Source organism: Myotis brandtii, unplaced genomic scaffold (genome assembly GCF_000412655.1).
Source record: "Myotis brandtii unplaced genomic scaffold, ASM41265v1 scaffold1012, whole genome shotgun sequence".
NCBI classification, from domain to species: Eukaryota; Metazoa; Chordata; class Mammalia; order Chiroptera; family Vespertilionidae; genus Myotis; species Myotis brandtii.
Genome location: NW_005353371.1, coordinates 491243 through 498176, shown reverse-complemented (window position 1 = coordinate 498176; position 6934 = coordinate 491243). Strand labels below are relative to the sequence as shown.

General features: G+C 42.4%; 1 long non-coding RNA gene across 1 annotated transcript; it reads right to left on the bottom strand.

Annotated features, from left to right (window-relative positions):
* Positions 1 to 3053: 3053 nt before the first annotated feature.
* LOC106725144 lies at positions 3054 to 5938 on the bottom strand. Its single transcript, XR_001361014.1, has 3 exons — positions 5827 to 5938; positions 4251 to 4256; positions 3054 to 3081 (listed from the first exon to the last, which is right to left on the bottom strand). It is a non-coding gene; the product is annotated as an uncharacterized LOC106725144 (long non-coding RNA).
* Between the last annotated feature and the right edge of the window lie 996 nt (positions 5939 to 6934).

Genomic DNA, 6934 nt, shown 5'->3' with positions numbered 1-6934 from the left:
AATTCAGATGTTGGTACACTTGAAGCTGTCCCAGAGGCTCCTTACACTATCTTCGTATTTTTGGATTCCTTTTTCTTTTTGCTTTTCCTGTTTGGCATTTTTTGCTTCTTCATATTTCAAATCTTTGACTTGATTCTTGGGATCCTCTAGTCTGCTGTTGAATCTCTGTATATTATTCTTTATCAGTCAGTGTATGCTTAATTTCTGATTGGTCCCTTTGCATATCCTTGAAGGTCTCACTAAATTTCTCAGAGGTTTCTAGAAGATTCTTGAGTAACCTTATAACTGTGGTTTTGAACTCTATATCCAGAATTTTTCTTTCATCCAGTTCTTTCATTTGTGACTTGTTTCTTTTTCTATGCATTTTGGCTGTTTCCCTGTGTTTGTTTCTATGTACTGGGTAGCTGCTAAGTCCCCTGGATTTGATAGAGTGGCCTTGTATGGTAAGTGTCCTATAGGGCCCAGTGGCTCAACCTCCCCAGTCACCTGAGGTGGACACTCTTGGTGCACCCCTTTGTAGGCTGTTTGCACAGTCTTGTTGTAGTTAACCCTTGATTGCTGTTGGTATCACTGGGATGAATTGACCTCCAGGCCAATCTGTGAGGACGACCAGCTGTGTCTACACTGGAAGATCTGTTGTGCAGGAGACACCCTTATGGGGCAGGACTTGCTTCAGTGGGGCTTTGGTGCTCACTGAGTCTGCCCCTTGAGTGTGTCTTTTATGGATGTGAAGAGTTGTAATCCGTTATGGTCTCACTCTGACCACTGGGTACACTAGCTCTTGGATCTCCAAGGAGGTGCAAGGTCAGCCACTGTCTGGGGCCGCCCACCATAAGCTACAGAGACATCTGCAGATTCCTCCTCTTTGTATGGGGTTTGGAAGTGCCCAGATGAGGCCCAGCAGTGAAGCAAGGCAGTCTGCTGCTGCTGCCGGGCCTTGGGCCTTCTTTTGGAAACTCTGGGGCTCTCTGACCCAGCTGCAGTTTGATAGGTTTTAGGAGGAGAAAGGACAGGTCATTCATATGCAAAAGCTGATGCTCACAGCTTGGGTGGGGTTGTAAATTGGGTGGGGCGGTGTTTATGGGAATCACCAGGGCAGAGGTAACAGCAATGGCTGCCAGTCAGCCCTGCACCAGAGAAGTCCCGGGCCTCCGTGTCCTGCACGGCCCCCTTTTTAACAATGATTACTGTGAGTACCTCTGAGAGAATGCTGCCCTCACGTTCCTGTTCCAATGACAGACAGTCCAGTTTCTCTCCATATGTGTCTGGGTCCCCTAGAGTCTCACCCAGAACTGGAGATCAGAGCAAGCAGGAGCTTGTGTCTCCCTCCTGATTAAAAGAGCAGCACATCCACGTGCCAGCGCTTTCTGCGCCTCCGCACCTCTTACCAGTCTCAATGCGCTTTCTTCACCTCTCTAGTTGTGGAACTTCCACTCAGCCAGCTTTCCCGTGGTTCTGGGTAGTAGTTCTGCCTTTTAGTTGTAATTTTGATGTGGTTGTGAGGGGCAGCAAGTATAGGTGTTTACCTATGCCGCTATTATTTCCTTCCTTCTACTTACTCTGGACTTTTCTTATTATACTCTTTCTAGTTTTTTGACTTGTAGGGTTAAATAATTTATTGTTGATTTTTCTTGTTTTTTTCTGAGGTATGCCTGTAGTGCTATGAACTTCCCTCTCAGGACTACTTTGCTGTGTTCCATAGATTTGGGGTTGTTGTGTGTTCATTTTCATTTGTTTCCAGGAAGTTTTTGATTTCTTTCTTTCTTTATCTCATTGGTAACCCATTCCTTGTTTAATATTATGCTGTTTAGCATCCATGTGTTTGAATGCTTTTGGGTGTTTTTACTGTAGCTCTGGAGAATTCTCTTGTTGTTTCATTTGGGGGTTGTTTCGTTGTCTCCTCATTTTGGCTATCTGTTTGGGTTTGAGACTATATGCTAGGTAGATCCTCTACGCTTCGCAAACTTCAGTGCAGGACAGTGTCAAATGCTGTTTCTGACTAATTTCATTCCGCTGTGATCAGGAAGATGCTTGATATGATTTCAATCTTCTTGACGTTCTAGAGACATGTTTTGTGTCCTAATGTGGTCTTTCTTTGTGAATGACCCATGTGCACTTGAGAAGAATGTATGTTTTGCTCTTTGGAGTGAAATGTTCTATAATTGTCAATTAAATCTATCTGATCCAGTGTGTCCTTTAGAGTCACTTTCTCCTTATTAGGTTTTGTCTGGAAGATTTATCCAGTGAAGTCAGTGGGTCATGTTTTGTATCCATTCAGCTACCCTATGCCTTTTGATTGGAGCACTTAATCAATTTATATTAGGATTATTATTGATAGGTACTTATTTATTGCCATTTTAATTCTGTATGCCTAGGTTTCTCTCTGGTTCTTGTTCTCATTACAGCAGTCCCTTTTGCATTTCTTTGTTTGTTTGTTTTTTTAATTTAAATTCTTTATTGTTTAAGGTATTATATATATCTCCTTTTCCCCCATTGACCTCTCCCCAGCTACTCCCACCCCCAGGACATGCCCTCACCCTGCTCTGTCTGTGTCCATTGGTTATGCCTCCATGCATGCATACAAGTCCTTTGGTTAATCTTTTTTTTTTTTTTTTTTAAATTAAATCTTTATTGTTCAGGTTACATTTGTTCCTCTTTTTTCCCCCCCCATAACTCCCAGAGGCTCTGCTTCTCAGAACCCCCGGAACCGCTGCAAACCTCGGAGGGAAAGCTGCCTTCCAACTGATGCCAGACACTCCCGCTTCTCCCGTTTGGGTCCGAGTCCCCAGCGATTCGCCCGTATCTGGAGCTCAGAGTCTGAGACTCCCCCCTGACCGAAAACGACAACCGCGCTCTCAGCCACCAGCCCGCTTTGCGCGCGCACCTCCGCACCTGAGTATTTTCCACACTGCGCCTCCTCTGAGCCTCGGTGTGCTGTTATTTTTCCTTCTAGTTGAAGAGTCTCTCCTCAGCCAGCCTTCCTGTGGTTCTGGGTGATGTCCGTTCCGTCTTTTAGTTGTATTTTTGAAGTGGTTGTTTGCGGCAGCAGTCTCCGGTGTTTACCTATGCCGCCATCTTGGTCTCTCTCCCTTTGGTTAATCTTTTATCTGGCACCCCTCCCCTGCCTTCCCTCTGAGATTTCACGGTCTGTTTGATGCTTCTGTGTCAATGGGTCTATTTTTATTGATCAGTTCATGTTGTTCATTATATTCCACAAATGAGTGAGATCATGTGATATTTATCTTTCTCCAACTGGCTTATTTCGCTCAGTATCATGCTCTCCAGGTCCATCCATACTGATGCAAATGGTAAGAATTCTTTCTTTTTTTACAGCAGCATAGTATTCCATTGTATAGATGTACCACAGATTGGTTTGTTTTAATCCACTCATCTGCTGATGGACACTTAGGCTGTTTCCAACTCTTAGCTATTGCAAATTGTGCTGCTATGAACATAGGGGTGCATATATCCTTTTTGATTGGTGTTTCTGATTTCTTGGGATATATTCCTAGAAGTGGGATTACTAGGTCAAATGGGAGTCCCATTTTTAATTTTTGAGGAAACTCCATACTGTTTTCAACAGTGGCTACATCAGTCTACATTCCCAGCAGCAGTGCACGAGGGTACCTTTTTCTCCACATCCTCACCAGCACTTGTCATTTGTTGATTTGTTGATGGTAGCCATTCTGACAGGTGTGAGATGGCACCTCATTGTCATTTTGATTTGCATCTCTCAGATGATTAGTGACTTTGAGCATGTTTTCATATGTCTCTTGGCCTTCTGTTTGTCCACTCTGGAAAAGTGTCTATTTAGGTCCTTCGCTCTCTTTAGCATTTGTTGTAATGCTGGCTTGGTGGTAATGCATTTTTTTTTTGTCTAGAAAGCTATTTATTTGATCGTTGATTTTGAATGATAGCTTTGCTGCATATAGTAATCTTGGTTTCAGATCCTTGCTTCCCATTACCTTGAGTACTTCATGCCATTCCCTTCTGGTCCTGTAAGTTTCTGATGAGAAATCAGGTGTCAGCCTTATGGGAACTCCTTTATAGATAAAAGTTTGCTTTTCTCTTGCTGCCTTTAAGATTCTCTCATTGTCTTTAGTTTTTGGCATTTTAATTATGATATGTCTGTGTCTGGGTCTGTTTGGGTTCTTCTTGCTTGGGGTTCTCTGTGCCTCCTGAACTTGTGTGACTTTTTCCTTTACCAGATTATGGAAGTTTTCTTCCATTAGTTCTTCAAACAAGTTCACTTCTCCCTTTCTGGGTCTCCTGGCCCACCTGCTATTCTAATATTGTTACATTTCACGTTGTTTCACAGCTCTGTTAAGCTATTCTTATGTTTTTTAATTGACTTTTCTTCTTGGTTCTCTGATTGAGTGATATTTTCAATTCTGTCTTGTAATTCACTGATTTGATCCTCAGTTTCCCCTAATCTGCAGTGTATTTCTTCCTGTTGTTATTAGTGTTATATCGTTCTTTATTTCCAACTCTTCTTTTTTTTTTAATATAATATATTTTATTGATTTTTTTACAGAGAGGAAGGGAGAGAGATAGAGAGTTAGAAACATCGATGAGAGAGAAACATCGATCAGCTGCCTCCTGCACATCTCCCACTGGGGATGTGCCCGCAACCCAGGTACATGCCCTTGACCGGAATCGAACCTGGGACCTTTCAATCCGCAGGCCGAGGCTCTATCCACTGAGCCAAACCGGTTTTGGCCAACTCTTCTTTTTTTCATAGTTACTATATCATTTTTCATACTGTTGAGCATCCTTAACATCATACTCTGAACTCCGTTATAGATAAATTTCTTATCTCTGCTTCATTTATTTATTTATTTTTCTGGAGAGTTCTCTTGTTGTTTCATTAGGGGGTTGTTTTGTTGTCTCCTGATTTTGGCTATCTGTTTGGGTTTGGGACTGTATGCTAGGTGGATCCTCTACGCTTCTCAAACTTCAGTGCAGGATAGTGTCAAATGCTGTTTCTGACTAGTTAGATCAGGCAAAGACTCAGTCTCCAGAGACCGCCTCTACCTACACACTGATAGGTTTCAGGCTTCAATTGTCCCCCCAGGGAATGGTCCTGAGTTATGGCAAGTTTTTCTCAACAGGGTAGGGCAGTTGCTTCTGCCTGGAGGCTAATTGTAATTTTTAGTCTCCTATGTGGCCTCAGGGCAAGGTGATTTCCAATAGTGTGTGTCAACTGCCTTCCCTCCAGACAAGGCAAATGTCTATGTGGGAAAGATGCCCTCTGCTGTGTGAGGGAATGAAACTGGGGATGTCTGCCCAGGAATCTGGGTTGTCTTTTCTGATCTCTACCCTCCGAGTTCCCAATCCTGGCTTCTGCTTACACAGCTCCTGTCTGCTCTGCCCTCCCTCTGCTGGAGCACAAGGTGGTTGGTTGGAAGGGAATTTTGTGCATTGGCCGTTTAGATGGTGGCTTAATTTGCAGCTATCACTCCTTGAGAAACAGCAACTACATTGCTTTTCACATCCAGATGTTACGTGGGTACCCTTCTCAGTTGTGCTCTCTGCTGGGGTGCCCGCTTGGGGAATTAGATCCCTCTATGGCAACCCCCCACAGCTGAGATATCTCTCTGGAGCTTCAATTGCTGTCTTTGGATGCAGTGCCAGCCCTTCCCGCCTCTGCTCCGCCTACCAGTCTCTATGGGGTCTCCACTTTCAGTCCTTGGGTATCAGGGTTCTCTGCAGCAAATCTTCCGTTGATTATTCAGGAAGTTTTTCTATATATTAGTTGTACTTGCAGTTTGTTTCCGGGAGCATGTCCGTGCAATATCATCTTACTCTGCTGCCATTTTTAATCACCCCAATTTGTACTTCTTAACCATTTCACCCATCCACCAAACCTTTTCCCTTTGGCAACCAACCACCAGTCTGATCTCTAGAGTATTCCTATTTTGTTTATTCATTGATTTATTTCTTTAGATTTCACATGTAAGTGGAATCATATGGTAATTGTCTTTCTCTCTGACTTATTTCACTGTGTTAAACTTCTAAGTCCATCCATGCTGTTGCAAAAGGTAAGGTTTCATTATTTATTGCAGCCAAGTAATATTCTTCTTTATCCACTTGTCTATTGATAGGCACTTGGGTTGCTTCCATATATTGGCTATGTAAATAATGCTGCAATGAACATATACTCTTTTGAATTAGTTTTTTGGTTTTTTGGGGGGTATTTACCCAGAAGTGGAATTGCTGAGTCATAAGGCAGCTCCATTTTTAATTTTTTGAGGAACCTCCATACTGTTTTTCCATAGTAGCTTCACCAATCTTCATTCTCACCTATAGTGCATGAAGGTTCCCTTTTCTCCACGTCGTCAGCAGCACTTGTTTGTTTGTTGATTTATTGATGATAGCCATTCTGACAGGTATGAGGTGATAGCTCATTTTGCTTTTTCCTTGTAATCTTCAACCAAGGATTTGTTTATTGATTTGAAAGAAAGAGAGAAAGAAACTTATCAGGTGCCGCCCGGACCATCAACTGGGGATTGAACCCACAATCAAGGTATGTGCCCAGACCATAATTGAAACTGCACCCTTTTGGTAATGATGCTCCAACCAATGGAAACAATTGTAGTTTTAATTTGTATTTCTCTGATTAATAGTGACACTGAATATCTTTTCATATGTCTGTTGGCCATCTGTAATGTACGCCCTTTTTTGAGATGTAACTGTTCAGGTCTTTTTTAATTGGATTGTTTGTTTTGTTGGTGTTGACTTGTGTGAATTCTTTATAAGTTTTGGATATTAACCCCTTATCAAGTGTATCATTGCTGAATATGTTTTCCCATTCTGTAGGATGTCTTTTCATTTTGTGGACAGTTTCCTTTGCCCAGCAAAATCTTTTTAGTTTGAGGTGGTTTTATTGGTTTATTTTTTCTTTTGTTTGCCTTGCTCAAGGGGACATGTCATA